At 43.4% G+C, this 12,526-nt stretch overlaps 1 protein-coding gene across 2 annotated transcripts in view; it reads left to right on the top strand.

Annotated features, from left to right (window-relative positions):
- CLMN (calmin) overlaps positions 1-12,526 on the top strand; it is a 67,166-nt gene that overhangs the window by 16,214 nt on the left and 38,426 nt on the right. The gene's annotated exons all lie outside the window — the stretch shown is intronic.

Genomic DNA, 12,526 nt, shown 5'->3' on the forward strand with positions numbered 1-12,526 from the left:
AGGGTTACTGGTGGTAAGGGGTTCTTTCCAGTATCAGTAGCAAGGAACCCTTTTCAGTATTGATGATTTAAGATCTTTTTAGTAACACTAAAGGGTTCTTTTCAGTACCAGTAGTAAGGAGTTTTCCAGTATCACTGCTAAGAAGGGGTCTTCTTTAGTAACAGCAGTAAGGGATCCTTTCAGTAACAGTAATAAAGGGTTCTATTCAGTAATAGTAGTGATATTCTTTTTAATATCAGTGGATATTTTAGTACCACCACTGAGGTTCTTTTCAGTACCAGTGTAAAGAGGGGGGATAGAAAAGGTATGGATCTGTGATTTTCATAATTGATGGTGTTTCTTTTCAGTACCAGCAGTAACGGCTTCTTTTCATTACCAGTGGTCAGGATCCTTTTCAGTAACAGTAAGGGGTTATTTTCAGGACCAGTAGTTGGGGTATTTTCTAGTATCAGCGGTGGTAGTGGGACTTTTCTTTCTTTTTAGTATCAGTAGTTTTTTTTCTTACTAACTGGGTATTTTTGGTAGCTCTAGTAAGGGCGTCTTTTCAGTTACATTGGTGAAGAGTAATTTTTCAGTACCAGGAGAAGGGGAGCTTCTGAGTATCAGTGGAAAGGATATAGTTTTAGTAACCCTGTTAAAAGGGTTCTTTTTAGGAACAGCTGTAAGGGGTTCTTTATAGTATAGTTTCTCTTACCATATTTATGTTGTGCAATAAGAAAATTCCAGCGTGCCCTGGGTGGTGATTTATAGATTTAGACATTCTTCCTATAATTCGCAGCACTTATATTTATTGAAGAATGTTATGTGAATATTTGCCCTGAATAGCTTTGGGGAAATCATGAGGGAGTTTTTATTTCCCTGGAGAGGAAACATCGGCAACGGTTGCCCTGGGAGACGAGGGATGTTTTTTTTTTTCTTGTCAGTCTATGACCAGCTCATTGTATACAATGTGGTAACGTTCTCCTCGTTACAGACAGACATGAGGTTTCCTGCGCAGACAGACAGCTCTTTTTTGTGATTTATCTTTCCTCTGATCTCCTGCAAGGTTGTCAGTAAGCTTACTGCAGGTGAGAACCCTGCAGCTTAACCTGTAGTTAGTTTTATCTCAGCAGTCGTTCAGCAGAATGCTTATTGCACAGACTGGCATGGTGCCTCCTGGAGGAGATGTGTGAAGGGCTCAAGTGAAGTCCTTGTGTAACCATTGCTGTAATTTTGATGTCCTGATCTAAGGTCTGTCAGGTGGCCTCTGACAGCCCTGCACCGCCATTTTTAAAGCTGGCACTGAAATGGCTTGAGCTTTCTGTGGCCGTATTCTAAGCCTGGCACCCCCAAACCTGCCCTGGCAGACATTGTGAGACGACCATTCTCCATATGACCATAAATGTGCCCAGATGTGAGACTGTGAAACCAAAACCACTGCAGGAAGCTCATCTCACGGAAAGGTTTCGGTTTCTAAACACACCCTGCCAATGCAGCAACTTTGCCGATCTGGAGATCTGCGGTCACTTGCTGAGAGCCAAGCAACTGGCATTGTCCACCAGGCAATTGTTTACTTCCCAGCAACTCACACTCATCTTCTCATTCCATCCTCACCACACTTTCAGCAAAAACGTGGACACCTGAACATCACACCTGACCATCACACCTGACCATCACACCTATTTCATTTGACCAGCACACCTGACCATCAAACCTGCCTATACCACCTGACCATCACACCTAACTATCACATCTGACCATCACACCTGACTATCACATCTGACCATCACACCTAACTATCATATCTGACCATTACACCCGACTATAACACCTGACTATATCACCTGATCATCACACCTGACCAAATATGGACAACCCATACATGGACAACCATGAAGTTATTGGGTTCAGGTTGCAGCTTCCAGCCTTGTGGTCACTGATTGGTGAAAACCCTTTTCTGCACCCTTGTGACTGTGGCCCGGGGTACAAAGCTTAACATAAAGACATGGGGTCACCAGTCGGGCCTGGAGGAACTTTGGTTCTGCTGACTCAGTGGGCACAAATTTCTAGGGGTATGTCCAAACGTCTTATGGAAGTCTTCAGAGAAGAGGAACTGGTACCAGACTGGTGCCACCATACACAGAGCTCTATCCTCAACCCTACTGATCACTTTTGAGGTGTGTTGATTTTCTAACTGGATTTCAGTTCTTCTAATGCAACATCGGACCCAACACCTGACCTCACAAATTCTCTTTTGGCTCAACTAACTTATACGAAAGCCTTCTGAACCTAAGTTCCTCCAAACACAGGGCCCTGACCTTAACTCTACTGAGCACATTCAGGGTGAGTTGACTTTCTAACTAAACTTCATTCCTTCTCATCCAACATCGGACCTGACCTCTGACCTGATACCGGACCTTACAAATGCTCTTTTGGCCCAATGGATACCTAAAATCACGTCCCAAGATCTTGTAGGAGCCTTCTGAGGAGAGGAACTTTGGTTCCTCTAAACACATGCCCTGTCTCCAACACTACAGAGCACCTTTGGGGTGGATTGACTTTCTAACTGGACTTTAGGTCTTGTCTAATAATAAACATGAACTCTGACCTTACACCGGACCTCACAAATTTCTTTTGGGCCTAATGAATTTCTAGAATCACGTCCCAAGATCTTATGGAAGTCTTCTGAGAAGAGGAACTTTGGTTCCTCCATGCTGGGCTGGTGCCCCCATACACAGGGCCCTGACCCCCACACTACAGAGCACCTTTAGGGTGAGTTGACTTGTCACCTGACATCACAAATGCTCTTTTGGCTGAATGGACTGCAAAAGTCTCAATATCTTGTGGAAACCTTCTCAAAGGAGTGGAGGATGTTATAGCTGCAGGGTGGCCAACTCCATATGATTAGCGATGGCATTGGAACAGAATGTCCAGCAGTCTCAGGTGCGATGATCAGATGTCCTCGGTGTAGCAATCCATGGGACAGAATCCCCAGCAGATGGCTTCCAGCATCTGCTGAATTTGCAATTTTTGTAGACTCTTTTTTTATTTATTAGAGTTGCATCATTTATGGTCCTCCTACGTCTGCCTGTAAAACAGCTGAGAATGTGCTGCTGGTTATAGGGATGGAGTGCGGCTGGTAAAATGCTAATTTGTGTCAGGGCAAAGAACGGTCCCAGGAAAAACAGCTGGGAAATCGGTTTGTGTTATGAATATGATAATAAAAATGAAGCCCCAAAGCAGAAGAATGCGGGGATTTACTCCCCCTAATCTCCAATATTATTCTGGAATATTACATTTTAATCACTGCCCAGGCGGGGAGACAGTAACAGTTTATTGGATTGAGCTAAAGTGATTTTTTATTTTCTGTGCTGAATAATATAATAATTGTGTGAGGAGCAGCAATGGTGATGAGTTTCTATTTCCTGGAGAGTGCTGCTTGCTGGGTTTGTTTCACTTTGGGGTCCTGGAAAGCGCATCTTGCTGGCTTTCAATCTCTGGCTCTAATTTGTGGTTAGTGTTGGGTTCATGGCTGTGGTCCTATGTGGTGATTGGTGCTGGGTTGGTGGCTGTTGGGTTTCCATCTGCAGTTCTGCATGGTAGTGGTTTCCTTTCCGTGGTCCTGGATGGTAGTCATTGTTTGATTCCTGTTTATGGTTTTGGATACTGGTGAGTGTTAGGTTACTGTCTTTGGTTCTGGATAATAATGAGTGTTGGGTATCGTTTTGTAGTCATGGATGGTGATTGTCAATGTTTTATGGTCCTGGATGGTGATGGGTGTTGTATCCCTGTCTATGGTCCTGAATAGTGGTATGACCTTATGGTCCTGGATAATGGTATGTGTTGGATTCCTGTCTATGGTGAGTGTTAGGTGTTTGTCTTAGATAGTGGTGAGTGTTAGGTTACTGTCTATGGTTCTGGATAATAGTGGGTGTTGTTTTTTTTGTGTTGTCCTGGACTGTGTGGGTGTTAGTCTATGGTCCTTGATGGTGGTAGATATTGAATTCTTGTTTATGGTTCTGGGTGGGTGTTGGGTTTTCGTTTTGTAGGCCTGGACTGTGGTGGTTGCCATCTATGGTCCTATATGGTGTGCATGTTAGGATGCTGTCTATGGTCCTGCGTGGTCTTGATGGTGGTAGATGTTGGATTCCTATTTATGGTCCTGGATGGTGTGTGTGTTAGGTTGCTGTCTATGGTCCTAGATAGCGGTATACAATGGATTCCTTTTGATGGTCTTGGATGGTAGTGGGTATCAGATTGCTATCTGTGGTCCTAAATGATGCAAGATGCTGTGTCCCTGTCAGTGGTCATGGTTGGTGGCTGGTGCTGGGTTCCCTGGTAGTCCTGATTAGTGTTGATGGTTGGGTTCCTATATGTCATCCTTCTATGTTAAGAAAATGTTATAAACTGCCATAGATCCTGGCTGTCCCCCAGCCCACTGAGGAGCTTTGACCAACCTCACCTAAACCCCAAGTTTGACCCCCAAACAGAACCTGGAACAGCTCTATGATTGTCAGGGGTTCTAACCCATTATATACACACAATGAACCTTCCGATGGATTCTCTGTTTTCTTTTTCACATAGTTTACTATAAAAGGTTGGCTGATTGTTCATACGTGGAGGTGAGATTGTAGTCACAGTGGGTTCCAAATATGTAAATCTCTCAGTACAATGAAAGGCGACGTTGATATTCTGTGTGCAGCACTGGATTATTTATAGCAGCGATATGTTTATCTGTCATTATACACTCTGGTTTCACCCACGTTTACACACCTCTCGCAGTTTCATGTGTGTGAATCACCTCAGTAATATTGGAAACGTTGTTATGGGAGTCTGGGCAGCACCTGAGGGAGTTGTAGTAGCCTGGTGTTATCACCTGGAGAATGTTTGATGATGGACAGATGTCGTTAACCCATTCATAGCCTGATTGGAACTTTATCTGTATATGTGGCCTGGCTTGTTATATAACGCTGGATTAAAGTCAGAGTTTGGTTGTGCAGACCAAACACCACATAAAACTACAACATCCTGGCCGTAATATCCTAGCCCGTATCCTGTTTAGAGACAAAATGTCAGTAAATCATCTCTTCTGGGATTGCTGGATCCAGAAAGGGGGAACTTAGATTAAAGAGGACCTGTCACCAAATTTAGATAAACGCATAATCTTTGCAGAACAGCCCTATTAACTTCTTTTGGGCTCCATCTATTGTTTACTGGCTGGGCTCTAGGAGGAATTGCTGGACCTGATGTTTGGACTGATTTCCAAAATGTAAAAACTTTGGGCTTTGAGTACACCTAAAACTACTTCCAGGTATTTGGTGGATTCAAACAGGAGAAATAATGATTGGCTAAGAAATTCTTAGATGATCATTTAAATCTTCCTGCAAGAAGAATCATCCAGGCCCCTCCTCCATCTGCTGATTGGTGGAGCTCTTCAAATTGGAACCAATCAGATGCTTTACAGCTGTGTTCTGCAGCTTTCGAAGAAGCCGATTGGCTTTCTTCATTTCTTTTTTCTTTTCTATCCCCGGCATGTTCACATTTGTTCAGTGACATTGACTCTTCCCACTACAGATTGATGTGTGAATATTTTATGGCCGAGCAGCCGCTGTACCAGGTGTTGTGCATGCTGGGAGTCGGCTCCAGGCATTTGCTGGAATTAAATCTTCCATCCAGTCTGCACTTTTATATTTCTTGTATTGAATCCATAAAACTTACATAACGTAATACATAAAACATGAAAAGGAAAATGTAAAATTGTAGCTCCGATGCTGCTGTGGCACAGGGTCAGGAAAAATAATATCTGAGCTGGTTTATATAAAATATGAATGAATAGCAGCGGATACTTTTATTGTTTTATATATTATTTTCCTTGAATTTTCCTGTAGCGGAGATACTGGGACAATAAATGCAGAGTGGATGCTGTTGTTACTGGGACAGGAAAGAGTTTTTTTTTGTCCAGGCATCATCCATGGGTCACTATTTATTTCCTGGGTGAGATACCAGCTTGCAGGTATCACTCTGTACCAATCCTGGTGCCTGATATGCGTGAGCTTCCCACCATGTGAACAAGTTACAATGGTGCAATATGATCACTAGGGGAGCCATGACTGTGGAAATGTTTCCTCTTGCCTGCAGCGAACTGATGACATCATCTCAGCCTAGACCAAGTCACTGACCTGAGATCCTGGGTGGCTTTATGCAGTTGCTGTATATTGTTTTGGTATTTATTACACAAACCCTAATAATGTCTGTGTATGGTCAGCAAATATTAACCCTTTCCTGCCATTGTCTCTGTGTAACATTTATCTGCGTAGGTCTTCAGTATGGAAACCACGCAGAGCGAACATTTCAAACCTCTTATTAAATTCATTTGTCGGTGTGCTCTGGCTGTCATCGCTTTATTTCCCCTTCAATTTAGCTGTTTACATTTACATTTGTGCTTTTGATGTTGGGAAAAACAAACAGCCTCAGCCGTGTTTATTTCTGCTAATTTACTTGCAAGCCTCAAGCTGGAGAATTAATAAATGACGCAAAGCATGATGGGAGGTCGGGGTGTCTTTAAATGGGTTCTGTTTTAGGAGATCTGTGCATGAGGGGGGTGCAGCTGCTGAGCTCTTATTTGAGAATAATAATCACCGGGTGGTTATAGTGATCGATGCCAGGACAAGGCCGTTAGAAAAGCCAAAGTTCCCCCAAAAACTGCAAAATAGTTGCATGGGTTGCTGGTCTTGCCCTTTGTGTGCCCCCCCCATGCTTGGCAGCTGCCTCCCTTGTCTATTCCTTGGCCCGATTCTGATCCTGATCCATTGCCTTCAAAAACTTTGTAAACTTCTCACTTTCTAAGTGAATCCATCTTCATGTTTATTCCTTCCTCATATTATTGATTCCGCAAAGCTTCAGATTTGAATATTTCATGGCTGCATTACTTTTCTGTGCGTTTCAATGAGCCTCAGGCGTCTTCTGTGCGTTTGCTTCTCTTCCTGTCTTTGCTTTCCCCGTGTGTCTTGTTTAATGTAATTTCCCTTCAGTGACAATGCAGAATTTTTAAAATGTAATTGGCAATAATGTCGCTGCCATATAAATATCCCGGCTGCCTCTGTTCTCTTATTTCAGGGAGATCCGACCCCTGGATTGATGGCATAGCACTGGGTACCATAAACATTGCCAGTTAAACGTTTTTCTTCCATCTCAGTGCTGCTGATCTCCTGCAGCCACTTTCTGTCCACATTCCAGTGATGGCTGAATTGCATTTCTTAGCAGATTATGGCTTTGTAATGTTTATTGGGTTGCAATGACATAGAGTTTTTACCAGATCACAGGAAGTACAAATATCTGATTCCAAGGCATTATTTTCATGAAATCTGCACATTGATAAAGATTGGAATTGACTTTGCTATAACATTAACAAAGGTTCAACGCTACAAAACTGCAAGCAATCAGGCAGGGTTTTTATTGTGACGTCCCTGCAAAAAAATACACCGACCTGCCTGTTCACAATCTTCTTTTCTCAATACACCAAGCTGCACTGGTAGTCAGGCACCAAATGCGCTGACTACCAGACATGCATGTGAGCAGAAATATGGAGGTGCAAGTGAGCCGCTGCCCGAAGGTCCCAAGTCAGTTTAGCAGGGGCCCACCCTTGCCTATGTTCGCCATTACATGATCGTTACATCATCCCAGCCTGGCCATACAAGGCAGTCAAAGATCCAACACCTGAAAGAGGAGCATAGGAGGATGGCGGCGCCAGCGTTGAAGTGGGGACAGGTGAGTGTAAATAAAAAGTTTGTGATCAGGCAGGTATGTCGCCCGTCTCTTCTGCAATAAAGGACCTGCCTGGTCGCAATTTTTATTTTTTATTTTAATGTTTAGTCCTGTTTTAAAGAAATTTTAGTTTTTGGGGTTACACCTGCTTTAAAGTGGAACTATACCCTGGGGATACTCAGCTTCGTGAGTGCGGCCATCCTTTCCTTCTCCTCTTCCTCATTCTGATCTTTGGCCATCTTGATTGGCTGGGTCGGGACGTCGTATCTCGCATACTTTTTCATTAAATTCCGGCACATGCAAGAGAAGCCAGGATGTGCCGGGTATCCCTGGCAAAAGATTGGCGGTGATCAGGTGGGTAAGAAAATCCGCCCCTACCTGTCCCCTGAGACCACCAAACTCCTTGTACACGCTCTTATCATCTCCCGTCTGGACTACTGTAACCTTCTCCTCTCTGGTATTCCACTAACCGGACTCTCTCCTCTACAATCTATTATGAATGCTGCAGCCAGACTCATCCATCCTTCTCTCCGCTCCTCTTCCGCTGCATCTCTTTGTAGTTCTCTCCATTGGCTTCCATTTCACCTTAGAATCAAATTTAAGCTCCTGTGCTTTGCCTTCAAATCCCTCCACAGTTATTGTCCCACTTACATCTCTGACATGGTTAAAAAATACTCCCCCTGCCGCTCCCTCCGCTCCTCCAATGACCTACTAATGACTTCCTCACTCATAACCTCATCACACGCACGGATACAAGACTTCTCTAGAGCTGCCCCGACTCTCTGGAATGGTCTTCCTCGTCCTATTCGGCTTGCTCCTACTTTCTGCTCATTTAAAAGAGCACTCAAAACCCATTTTTTCAAACTTGCCTACCCGGCTTCTTCTGTCAACTGAAACCACCACTACTTCCCACACTACATTTCTCCCACCTACTAGATTGTAAGCTCTTCGGGGCAGGGTCCTCTCCTCCTGTATCACTGTCTGTATTAGTCTGTCATTTGCAACCCCTATTTAATGTACAGCGCTGCGTAATATGTTGGAGCTATATAAATCCTGTTTAATAATTATAATAATAATAAAAGTAAGAACACTTATTGCAGACAGGACATCGCCTGTCCCTTTCTGCAACAACCACCAACCTGATGCTAATTTTTAACTTAATTCTACTTAAAGTTGACACAGATAAATCTTCTGTAGGATTATTCATCCATTTATTATTATTATTTGTGAACTCCGACTGTTTGAGAAGTGACTGGAATGAGGGAACGGTCCCTGCTGTTTGGCTCCATTATTCGTCATGGAAACCGGTTCTATATTTTTAGCTATCTAAACATTTGTTTATCTCTGAATTTCAACATTTGTGGAAAAACTGGTTCTGTGTTTTCGGAAGACAATGAACTTCTTACCTCTCCGTGTGAGCTTTTTGTTGCTGGGTTAAAAAGTCTTTTTTTATGTTAGAGTCGAGCCCGGTATTGTAAGGAGGTAATCTTATGTACACCGGGTGTGGAGTCTGACTCGTTATTAAAGGGAAACTCTAACTCACAATGGCTTTTATTGGCTTCCTTGTGATCTGGTAAATTTAATGTTGCAATTGATTTCTTATAATGGTTCAATAGGTGCTAAAAATCCTGTCAGAAACCATGGGAGCTGGGAGGTTCCTGTGCTGTCTTATGGTTCTGCACAATGACAGTTCACAGCTATCTCTATAGATTGTTGAACACCTCCATTATCTTGTGTAAAAGGGTAGAGGGAGGTGTTCTGTAGGCCTAGCATAATTTCTAGGGTGACAATACCGCCCCTGCAGACTCAACCTGCTGTTTGGTGTTCAATTTGCATCCCTTTACTTTCAGTATTTGTGCGCAGGAGCTGACTGCCCACCATTCCTTAGGCCTAGTACATCTAAGCAGATTGTGCACTCGACTGATCTAAATTTAGATTGTAAATCAATTGATTGGCAGTCATACAACACTGTACATGGTTAGGAATAAATGGGAATTCCAAACATTTGTGCACAGAATAAACTTTCATCAGTAATCACTAAACTGTTTTAATCTATCTATCGGTGAGCTGTTGAGACCCCTTTGGATTTGTGTCACCTATAGGGATCGTTCATGATTGGCTCCTGTGAAAGTCTATTACAGGTGTCCCACAATATCAATCAGCTATCCCCACAGATGAATAAATGAGAGCTTTACACAGAGCCGTTCCGTTTTTGGAAGGGGGGGGGGGGGGGGGGGGGGTTGCAGCTTTGAGTGAGCGGCACCCCATTGTGCTCTCTTTGACTTGTATAGCGTTTGTTCTCCATCAGTCGTTTATGGATCCATCAGGTGGCCTTTGTACACATGTCAGATTCTCACCCTAGACGAGCACCAACATTTGTGTCAGGCGAGAATCGTTTGACATCTTTTGTTGACTTTTGGTATGTCATAACGCCACAATAGTCCAAGGTGATCGTGGAATGAAACCCACACAAACTCCATGCAGATAATTTGATCCTGGAACCCAGTAGTCAGTAGTCAGTGAGCACCTCACAACTGAGCATCTGTACAAAGCTTAAAATTGAGGGCCTGGCCACCGGTAACATTCACATTTATTCCTGGAGCCGATAGACATCTCCTTGTCTTGCTGGCCGTCACGCCCCGCCGTCCCTAAGCTGGGCTCAGAAATATTGTATCAATAAGCCGATGTGTGAATGCTGAATAATTATGAGCACAAATCAATACGAGATGAGATTAGCCGGCTCCCTGCCTACTCTGTGTATATCCTGATAAATTGTAATATATAATCCTCCAACAACCACCCCGCCAGCCCTGAATACAAAGCAAACCCTTGTGGACTAATCTTGTCCAAGGCTGGGGATGATAACTCACTCATTGATCATCAGGGTGTCTAAAATACTCTGATATTGGGGGTCAGTGTATAATCAGGGTTTCAGTTTCCCATGCTTCTCCTGTCAGTTCTCCTTTTGATGGTTGTCAGTAGAAATTCCACCAGCAATGGAAATGCTGTTCATTGTGTATCTTATCAAGCACCAATAGTTACCATGCCAAGTTAAAGTTCTTATTGAGATATAGCGGAATATCCCTATTTATTGTACAGCGCTGCGTAATATGTTGGCGCTATATAAATCCTGTCTAATAATAATAATTGGGAATGGTGGTGGGCATATGCACCTGGCCCCTAAGGCTCATGACCGCCACCAGCCAATATGAACACCGCTCAGTGTCCACTTCACCAACTAGCCAATATTTTAATTGCTATCCAAGCAGTACAGTGCTAACTTTGCCAACCAAATACAGTAAGTAAGTGCCAACCCCCCAGAACAGAAAGCGAGTCACTGGCAGAATCAACAAGTTAAAACGAATGCTCCAAACACATGCAAGGACTGTCAAGCTGCAATATATTACATTTTTCTGGGGATTAGAAAATGGGAAGCCCCAGAGGTTCTTTTTACTCCTAAAGCCAGATAATCGCTGTGGGTTACAGCATGGCTTCCTGCACTGTTACGCAGTTTATTAATGCGCCAGTTTTTCCTGCGTTGTTTTCTATGAATTTCTTCAGTTTGCTGCAGATTTGTTTCCGTACGGAATAGGTCAGATTTAACCTTGATCACATAGCGCTTTGCTTCCTCGAAGGTACTCAATGCCGTTTTAATGAGGGAATCTCACGTCTGATCGTGGCTCAGCCTATAATCTCTGGAATTCGGCAGGCGCCATGACACAGAGATGGAGGCGACAGAGGGTCAAGCGAGGTGCACTATGCAAGTCCCAGATTGTGGAGGATTTAAGCCAGGGGGATAAAGATTAGGGCAGAAAACATGGAATGACTGTAGCTGGGCATCCATGGCGGTATAATTCTGATCTTTATTTCTGATGGATAAGAGACGGATGTGGATGCCAGATCTGAAGCCTGACAAAATGGCTCCTGGCTGAGATTGAAGAACGCTTTTACACAAACGGCTTTAATGTTGCCATGTCAACAGTCGCAGTTCACGAGACGTTTGTTTGGAGGTCAGCGGCTAATCCGACTGCTCAGACTTTATTTGGCTTTTGTGTTGGTTACAAACAAAGAAAAGAAAGAAAATTCAAAAAAGTGGTCAGGCTAAAGAGCACCTGTCCCTTACAGCCACAACAGGCAGTCACTTTTCAGCTTCTTTATTAGGAAGAGCACCGAGAGCAGTGATGGAGTGTCAGGTGTAGTCACCCATGGCAAACAATCCACTTTCAGTCTTTTTAGATCGGTAACAGATGATTTCCAGGTGGCTGAAGATTAACACTGAAGGAATTGTCAAATCAAAAAGAAACATTTTATACATTTTTGGAATACATGCACATTTCTCCAGTTGTGTCCATTTAAATATGCTGGCTTTGCAGAAAAATAACTATTGATGTGCCAGAGTTTTCTTTCTCCCTTCTTCTCCTTCTCCTTTCTTAATTCTCCTTTATTCATTACTCTTTTTTCTTTCTCTTTTCTCTCCTTCACCCTTTCTCTCCCCCCTCCCTTTTCGTCTTTGTTCTCTCTTCTTTTCTTTCCTTCTCTCTCTCTCTCTTCTCTTCCTTCTCGCTCTCTTCTCTTCCTTCTCTCTCTCTCCTCTTCCTTCCTTCTCTCTCTCTTCTCTTCCTTCCTTCTCTCTCTCTTCTCTTCCTTCCTTCTCTCTCTCTTCTCTTCCTTCTCTCTCTCTTCTCTTCCTTCATTCTCTCTCCTCTTCCTTCATTCTCTCTCTCTTCTCTTCCTTCCCTCCCTCTTCTCTTCCTTCCTTCCTTCCCTCTCTCTTCTCTTCTTT

Source organism: Pyxicephalus adspersus, chromosome 12, assembly GCF_032062135.1.
Source record: "Pyxicephalus adspersus chromosome 12, UCB_Pads_2.0, whole genome shotgun sequence".
Lineage (NCBI taxonomy): Eukaryota > Metazoa > Chordata > Amphibia > Anura > Pyxicephalidae > Pyxicephalus > Pyxicephalus adspersus.